This window comes from Numida meleagris, chromosome Z (assembly GCF_002078875.1).
Source record: "Numida meleagris isolate 19003 breed g44 Domestic line chromosome Z, NumMel1.0, whole genome shotgun sequence".
In the NCBI taxonomy this organism is placed as follows: Eukaryota; Metazoa; Chordata; class Aves; order Galliformes; family Numididae; genus Numida; species Numida meleagris.
This window is the reverse complement of record NC_034438.1, coordinates 63,889,099-63,898,360: the sequence shown is the minus strand read 5'-3', so window position 1 is coordinate 63,898,360 and position 9,262 is coordinate 63,889,099. Positions and strand designations below refer to the sequence as shown.

At 38.8% G+C, this 9,262-nt stretch overlaps 1 long non-coding RNA gene across 1 annotated transcript; it reads right to left on the bottom strand.

Annotated features, from left to right (window-relative positions):
* On the bottom strand, positions 13 to 9,241 carry LOC110390232. The gene is made up of 3 exons (XR_002433647.1): positions 8,629 to 9,241; positions 7,744 to 7,837; positions 13 to 3,681 (listed from the first exon to the last, which is right to left on the bottom strand). It is a non-coding gene; the product is annotated as an uncharacterized LOC110390232 (long non-coding RNA).

Below are 9,262 nucleotides of genomic sequence, written 5' to 3'. Positions count from 1 at the left end.
AAAATTAAAACAAAATTATTTATTTTCAGCAGTAAGGCAGTATAACACGTTCTTAAAACTGCACTTAGATACCAGGGTCTGAATATAATTATTTTCTCACATAATTCTGCTAACAGTAATACAGTAGAAATGTTTGGATTTCAGCCGTTCCTTTAGAAGATTTCACTCCTGTTTTTTAAAAAAACAAGTGGAAAAGAGCTGAAAATTTGTGAACAAATTATCCCACTTTTGTATGCTTAAAGTAGTCTAAAGTTTAGAAAGAAAAAAAGGTATTTTCCCTCTGCTTAGGTTGCTGACTAAGAAAATGGTAGCAAGAATTTCTGTATAGTGAAAGGAATGAGATAGGAAATATACTTTTTGAGTGAATAACCTATTTGTTTGTTTTGAAGGAATTTTTGGGAAGTGTTGAATCATATCTTGATATAGAAATTTAACATAAACTTTGCCTGCTTCTTTCAATTCCTTGAACAAGCTCCTGCTCGCTTTACAAGTCACGTCAACTTAGTTAAATCCCACAGACAGCATCATGTTGTGTAGTACATCCTCTCACTGATCCTCCCTGACCTGCATGTGAAATCCTTTTACATTGCAGATGCCACACGTTGCTCTCAGCTGCTGGTGAATAACCCTCTGTTGGGAATACATGTTACAATATTCCTACATCCAACTCCAGCAATGATGATTAAGTACTTTGGATCACAGACTTCAGACAATACCAGCCCTCTTCCCCTCAACTGAAAAGCTCCGTGGCCATCACGCGAACAGCCCCCTGCCTTCTGGATACATTTGCATGTGCGGTCACAGAACCAGCCACAGAAGCAGCTCTCCTTTGCATCCCCCAGCACATCCCTGAGCCACTGCCCACCCCAGAGTGCCTTCCTCTGACCACGTGGAAGCAGGGTCTCAGAGCCATCAACCCTTGGAAATGCAGTCAGGGGAGCGGCCTGCTCTTGGCTAAGAGGATTCTAGGGAAGGCCGCAGAAATGAGCGAGCAGCAAATGTGAATCACTTAGAAGGGCAAAATTCCTTCAGCCTCCTCATTGTTCATTCAGTGCTCCATCTTGCGTTGCAGGGTTCATGGCATTGTCTGTAATTTAACTGGGCCTGGAGATTGGCGTTAAGCGGTCTGAGAACTCATGTCCAGACCTAAGTCTCCAGGAGTAAATTGGATCTCCTTCAATCTGCTGAAGGACCATGGAAGCTGTCCATGAGATCATGGGCTCAGAACAATACGAGCATGTTCCCCGATAACACATTATCAGTCTTTGAGTAGTATCACAGCTGGTTTTGTGATTGTTGCCTGGAAAGCTGCTCATTAGCTCAGCCTGCCTGGTAACAAACGTGTCTGATTTACCTGTCCCCTGAGCTGGAGGCTTCATAATGAACACAACAATACTGATCTTCATCTGAACATGTAATCTATGTCCACAGTCCAGTTACTTATTTTTGTACTTTCAACAACACCTCGACCTGAGAATAATCACATCAAACAAATTTAGAAAGGAAGCATGTGAACACAGCTTGAAAAAAAACATCTCTCTAAGGTCAGCAGAAAATGTTTTGCTTTGTTAGGTTATATAGATACAGTTTGTAGTGACCCTAGACTGTATTATTATATTCTACTTTTTGTTATGATCACAATAATGATGTCATCTCAACTTTACAGCCACCAAAATATAACCATATCTGAGTTCTAACCAGCATTTTCTCAATAGTCTTGCAAATACGGGTCCTCTAAAATGTTCCACTATTTCTGGTAACCACTAGGTAATTTTCAGTCCAGTGCCAGACTGTTTCCCTTTGGCATTATTGGACATTGTTGTTTTATTATAAAGGCATTTATATACAACTGGCATCTTGCTCATGATTTTTTGCTTTTTATAAGTACCTCCTAACATATCCAAGAAAATTCTGCATACTCTTGCCTAAGAAAAAATTCATTGAGTTTACAAAAATAAATGTGTTCATGAATTCAGCATCAAGCTCTCATCTGATATTAAGTGTTATTCAACATTAGCTATTAACCACTTCACTGCAGCTGAACACAGAATGCATCTGTTGTCTAAACAAATTTCACCTCTTATTATTCTACAGATCTGAGCTCAGTACCAGGAAAATACTGGCAGTAAAGAGCACTCACATGACAATGTAACAGCCATAATGCTATTTCAGGAGACAATGTATGTATTTCTGTTTCGTTGTCTCAGATTTTAATTAAGAGATGTTTATATTTCATAAGACAACCTTTATATGGTAAAACTGCTGATGTATTAAACAGACATTCAATAATGTGACTGAATGTTCTTGCATTAACTACAAGTATGATGTGCCAAGATGGCTGAGAAATTGCATCTATTTCAGTTCATTCATGGAGTTTCCGGGTGAAACCCTTTAAATGAGTTATGCAGAAAACTGAACTACAGTATCCAAATATTCTTTGCTTCAGTACTTGGCATCAATATTTATTTATTTCCAGACTGGATTTTTTTCTCTATTTCAGTTTTGAAATCTAATGAAAGGGATAAAAAAATATATATGTCTGCTATAGAATATGTGCACTAAATTACAAAGCAAAGGTAGCAGTCATTCGAAACTTCATTCTTTGTTGGAAATCAATTTGCAATGTGAGCAGCTGTGAGTATTTGCCTTCAGAAAATGGAAAGATACACTTGAATTTTTTTCTTCTCCAACTAGGGTCAGCTGTAGAATTTCTAAGGGAAAAAAAAATGGTGGTTATGGCTAAGATTGGAAGGGACCTCTTGGAAGACATTGGAAGACACCTAGAGCAGAGTGTTCAGAGCCATGTCCAAGTGGATTCTGAACATCTCCAAGGAGAGAGACACCACAATGTCTCTGAGCATCCTGTGCCATTTGTACAACAGCCTCACAGTAAAATGCTCCCTGTTGTTCAGATGGAACATCCTGTGTTCCAATTTCTGCCCAATGCCTCTTGTCTTGACCACAGTGAAGAATCTGGCTCTGTCTTCTTTGCACTGTGCCTTCATGTAATCATATCTCTGCACATTACTGAATTTTGGTGATGCTCAATGCAAATTACTCCTTTATCCCTAGATCTCCCATAAAGTTTAGGAAGCAGCAAGGCCATAAACAAGAATGCGAACCCTCCATTTCTCTGAGATACAAGGGCTGCTCTGGACTGAGAAGAGTCTTCAATTCACTGTGCTCAGACACAAGAGTAGCAGAGTGATTTTAATCGGAGGCAGCATTACTCTAAAATAACCACCGCACTTCTGAGTGTAAAATATTATCTGCACTGGCTAGTCATTCTTACCCACATATACGTCACATATGGCCAACAATAGACACATTCTCAGTAATGTAGCTCACAGCCCATCCCTCCAAATCATCATGCGGCGTATAGGATAGATTTTGCTGCTGGAAGGACTGTTTTATAACCCTGTTTCCCTATTTGTGTCTACGGCAAAATTTACTGATCCCCTCATGATTTTCCTCTTATTTGTCTTCATGGGAAAAGACAATGAGACAGAGACCAAACCCACAGTGTCTACAAAGAATGTGAGAAAGCTCAGCCAAAAGAGGACAGTATTTTGCACAGTGAATCAGAGCACCAGCAAATCATCCAAGCTGACCTGTTACAATTGGTTTTGGTTACACTGGAACGCCAGCCAGGCCATGTAAACTTCAAAGTCCAGCAGCTCCCTGAAAGTGGAAAAATGTTGGTAACAAAGAGGAACTGGGAATATTCAGAAACAGGGCATGCATTACCATGGGAAAAGAGGAATAACAAACTTTCAGAACTATATGCACTGCAATTTTCAGGGGTCACCCTGCCTAGGCTGATGCAGGTCACTGATGCATATGCTTTCTGCAGACAAATAAGAACTACCCTGGAACAGCAATGCAAAGAATTCACAAACAAACAAGGGCTTTGGTAAGACAAACCTCTTTAAAAGCCAGTCAGAAATTCTTAATATGTTAAAACACCTGACTTCAGGTAGAAACAGTTCTGCCAGTGAGGACTGACAGTGTCAGTCTATGACTATGTTCTCATGACCTATGCAGTGATGAGGTATGTGGCTATAAGTGCAGAGTATTTTCTACTTTGTTGTTTGAGTAGGGGCAAAAAAATACTACAAAAATTGAAAAGGCTGGAGAGGAAACAGCTATAAAAACAAATATAACAACAGTGGAGGTACAAAACAAACACAAAAATCTCACAGACTTTTTTTAATCATTGTAACATTTCATGGGCTTTAACTAAACTAATGCCAATTTTTATAAGCTAAAAATCTGGCAACCACATCAACATCGACTGTACTTGCTACAGCAGCACTTGTATAAGGAAAACCAAAAGCCTGGAGAGGAGATCCAGAAATCTCTGACTTTTTCCTTGTGCTAGTTTTCCATCCCATGTCATTATTCGACAGCACCACATTAAAGGCCATACATTTTTCTATGATTTTTCTGCTTCTATGGAGTAATTGTCCTTAACAGACAGTTTAGTGTTTAATCTGAACTAAAGTTGTGAATTTATACAGAAGGGAAATGTGACATAAAAGTGGATAAAATGAAGTTTATTGTCATTGTCCTATATCAGACCAGTATAGAATCATAGAATCACTGAGGCTGGAAAAGACTTCAAAGGTCATCCAGACCAACTGTCCACTTATCACCAATAGTTCTCAACTAAACCATGTCCCTTAGCGCAACATCTAAATGTTTCTTGAACATCTCCAGGGATGGCAACTCAACCAAGATACAACTAAGCTAACAGCTTGGACCTACCTGTAGGTTTTCAATTTTTTCTTAAAATAAGAAATATTTCTGATTTTAGGATGTTCGTTGACATGGAGTAGGAATGAGTCAATTTGGTTTAGACAAGTAACTCAAAGTTTCTCCTAATTTCTCTTGTCTTTAAACTGGAGAGATGAAACATATTTTCTTCCTCATGAACACATTCCCAGTCTTAAGAAAATTGTAATATAGGGAAAAATAAGGGCAACAGTATGGGAAGAGTAATTAACTCTCTATGAACAATATAAGAAATCCTCTTTTACTCTGTAAATATTCTTAAACTTCAAGGAAATTTTTTTACCACACTATGACTGTCTTTCAGCTTATAATTATACGGAAGTACTATTAGGAGTGCAATTCAATTGCTTAAGGTGGACATCTGGGGCAATTTGTGTTACTCTTGCACAGTCTGTCTGGCCTCCTGGTCCTGCGCTTGATTGTGTGAAGGGAAATTAAGCTTCTAGAGCAGACTGTCCTGAACTTACTGTTTGCCTAACAGTCATTTCTATTTCCAGATGGGACTAAACTTCTCAAACACCACTGTCAAGAGCAGAACTACTTTAGACTGAACTCATATCAACACAGTTTTATCATTTCAGTGTTTAATTTTACTAACTGCTTTGGTCATTGCAATGTATTCAACACTTTCTTTATTCCCTGTCTCCTCTACACCATCCTTCCAGTGTGAAGATCCTGGGTTTCAAGGTCTGTACTGTTATAACACTAGGTTCTTCATCTGAGGATGTGCACACTGATCAGAAACACTGCCAAATTCAAGAGACATTTTCCTGCTCTGCCACTGTTTCCACAGCACATAACAGCTGGCTATTGATCTATGGCCTTACTGAATGCAAACACATTAAAGTGTAATAGCCTTGTGCTGAATGCTGCAGGCAAATATAGCAGTAAATATCTAAAGCTTTCTTACTTTCTCTACTTCTTCCTCATAAAAGCACAATGGAAAAAAGAATAATCCCTTCTCTCTTTCTTGCAAGACCTCAATTATATAATCCTACGTATGCAATACCTAAAAGCAATTACCAGGACTGCAGATTTAGTGCAAATTTAGCCGTCATTTCTGCCTTATGCTGAAATCCTCCTGCTGATGTCACAATCCTTTTATTCTGATGCAGAAGATCCTTCAGCCTGACCTGGTAAAACCAATCCAACATTCTACTTCTTGGGTCTGGTTGTGAATATTCTGGTGGTGACACTGACCTTCAGGGGGGTCACGCTTGGCTTTATAACTTCATTTTTCCCCCTACCATCTACCACCATTTTTTTTTTTGTACTGTGTTCAGAGAAGTAAAGAGCTGGTGCAGAACCTTTCCCTAACCCCCCGCCCCTCCCCTGACACAGCTCCATGCCGTTCCCTGTTCCCTCGGGCCCTGTCGCTGTCACAGAGAGCAGAGCTCAGCGCTGCCCCTCCACTCGCTGTGAGAGCTGCAGCCACCGTGAGGCCTCCCCTCAGCTCCTCTGCTCTGGACTGAGCACACTGAGGCAGGGACCTCAGTTGCCCTCCAGACCCTCCACCAACCCTTCACCATGAATTAGCAGTGTCAGTACAGGTAGTGTATCCATGCTCTCCTGAAAAAAAAAAAAAAAAAAAAAAAAAAAAAGTACCTACCTCTTTTTTACACAAGGAATACAGAAAGCAACAACACTGCAGAAGATATTTTCCTATAAAAGTGTCAAGGCTGTGCATGAATTATGCATACTTATTGCCTACATGACTACTGAGAGTTGGTAAGATATCTGGTAGACTGAAATAACAGTGAACATTTACTGTTATACTATTGTACTGTATGCTGTGATAATATTGCAAGTTGCTCATTTACTTGACTTCAGTCATATTTATGATCATGTCCTTTTCCTAAATTTTATCTATTGACAGTGAGTTGCTTCTCCCAATAAATGTACATTTCAGTGTAATTAACCATTAATTGCATTTACAATTTATTGAGCAGAATATATGTGTATCTATATCTGTATAACATTTTTGTTTGTTTACTTGTTTCTTTGGAATTTAGGTCAAAAGTGTTGTTAAAAGACAAAAAATCTGCCACACGTACTGCTAAGAAATTGCAAATATTCAGAGCTAATCTTTCTACAACAGCTAGAAGCAATATAAAGCCATGCAGTTTCTTATTAATGACAGATGGAATAATGAGGGCATAACACTGTGATTGTGTCTTTTGGGAAGAGCTTAGATTTCCAGCAAAGTCATAGAGTATCTGAGCAAGGCTTTATTGTCATCTTCAGCCAAAAGTTTTGTCTTCCTTTGTTTGTAAGAGTTCCCTTACATACATGAAACACATCTTGTATTTGTTAACCTTTTCATTAACTTATTAATTCACGCTTACACTGTTTGTTCACAATCATACTGAAGGGTCATCTATGTGGTACCAGTTTCACATCAAATTAAGCTGATCTTGTTTTTCCTAGGGAATGACTAGTGGATGGTTGGTAGTTCCATTCTACACTTTGACCCTTGCTGGTCTTGTCCAGAATTTTCTGCTTTGTGATTATCATCATCACTGTACCCAGACAGACTGGTTCTACATCAAAGACATTTGAGTTTCCTCACACTGCTCAACAGTCTCAAGGTGCAAGATAATGCTAAAGTATATTTCACACAGAAGCAAGAGAGTTGGTTAAAAATTGGAAGCCTGCTTTAAAAGATATAAAATGTTTTTACACTTATCAGATGAACAGTTTTGCATCCCTACAATTTCAGGAATGCCATGTTTATGTGAACTTCCATGTGTACCTGAGAATCCTCAGACATCAAAAGCAGGTATTAGTACAGATATAAGCCAGGCTCTAGCCAATGGATCTGCAAAGCTAGTGTTTCACTGACCCTGCTAGCCTGCTAAATCACACAGAGATCTCAGCTTCTTCTTATCTTTAAGAATTAACATGCACTTGGCAGATTTTTCTGCTAGAAACAGTAAAAATGTTTCTTACCTTTAACAGCTACGAGGTGGACAGGGAATGGGATGGAGAGTAAATCCTTCTCACATATGAAGAAGGACAAAGCCCAGTAGCCAGTTAGACAATGCTGCAAGGGTATAATCTACAGTTTTATTCCAGATTCTTAACATCCAGCATCTCACTGTAGCATCCATAGCAGAATACAAGGAAAGATAGTACTGCTAGGCAGAAAAATTCACATTGCCACACGCTGTGTTATTTGGAAAGCATGTGTTCCATTTAAATCATTACAATACTGGCCATTGTACTCTTTGGACAGTTTGTAAGGCATTATATACCAATACCTTATTTTGTTCTTGCTTCTAAGTCATAAAGCGAAATCAACAGTTCTATGGTTTTCTTCATACAAGAAGGCTTCAAATTAGAAGGGCACTTTGGGTTTTTTATTTGTTTGGTTTTGATGCATTTTTCATTTCCAAAAGCCCTTCAAATTTTTTAATCAGATTTGTTAATACAATCCATTAACAAACATAGGTTCTCCTAAATCTAGCGTGTCTTGTTTAGTTTACAAATGCACATGCACTCAGCATATACCTGAACACCAGTTCTATTCCCAGAACACCTGTTGGACACACTGAAACCCATCCTCTTCCAACACTTTGCTGAATATATGTGTCATAATATACATGTGTACTTGGAATGTACTTGGAAAGCAGCAAGAAGCTTTAGTCCTGTAATTAAAATGACTTTAAGGCGCTACCTATGTCTTGTTTCTCCAGTGCAATGAAGTCACAAGCTGAGGTTTATTCCATTATCCTTTTTTTTTTTCATTAAATCTTTCAGGTTTTGACCTTGTGCTTTTAACTATTGCTGTTTTTCGCATTTCACAAGAGAAAGCTATGAGTAGAAGTTACTTACAGATGATGTCTTGATGAGAAGAACCTGACAGACTTGATACAGTTCCTTCATAACTATGGAAATGACTCCAATACAAAAAATACTGAGTCCACATGGAGGAATCGCCTTTTTGGCAGCGAGGCACAGACCTTAATGAATCAGATGCAATATAATTAGAGAGAAAATTTCCTCTGTCTGTCACATCTGAAGTCACTGGGGGCTGTTCCACATAGTACACAAGCACTAAAATTGGACTTTGAGATCAGGGGGAGAGAGACAAACTGAAAATTAGCACTGCTGCAGAGAGGATCAAATATTTGAGACAGAAAAAAAAAACAACCAGGAGGAAACTGAGATTTTACTGTTTTACATTGCCTTTAAGGATATAACGAACAGAAGCACACTTTTTCTAACCACACATGACCATTTTCTTCTTATTGATGACACAGCATGTACATAGTTGGCAGTACTGTGTTTATTCCTAGCAAGAACAGAAGTAATTCAAGGAAGTAACAACACTTATCTTTCACAAACAGATCCTGGGAGCTAGTTCTGACACGCTGCAGAAAGATCTCTCAGTCCCTCCCAGCATATCATTCCAGGATCTCAAACTTGCAGAGGCCATTGGAGCAAACTGGTCGTGCCAACATGCTCT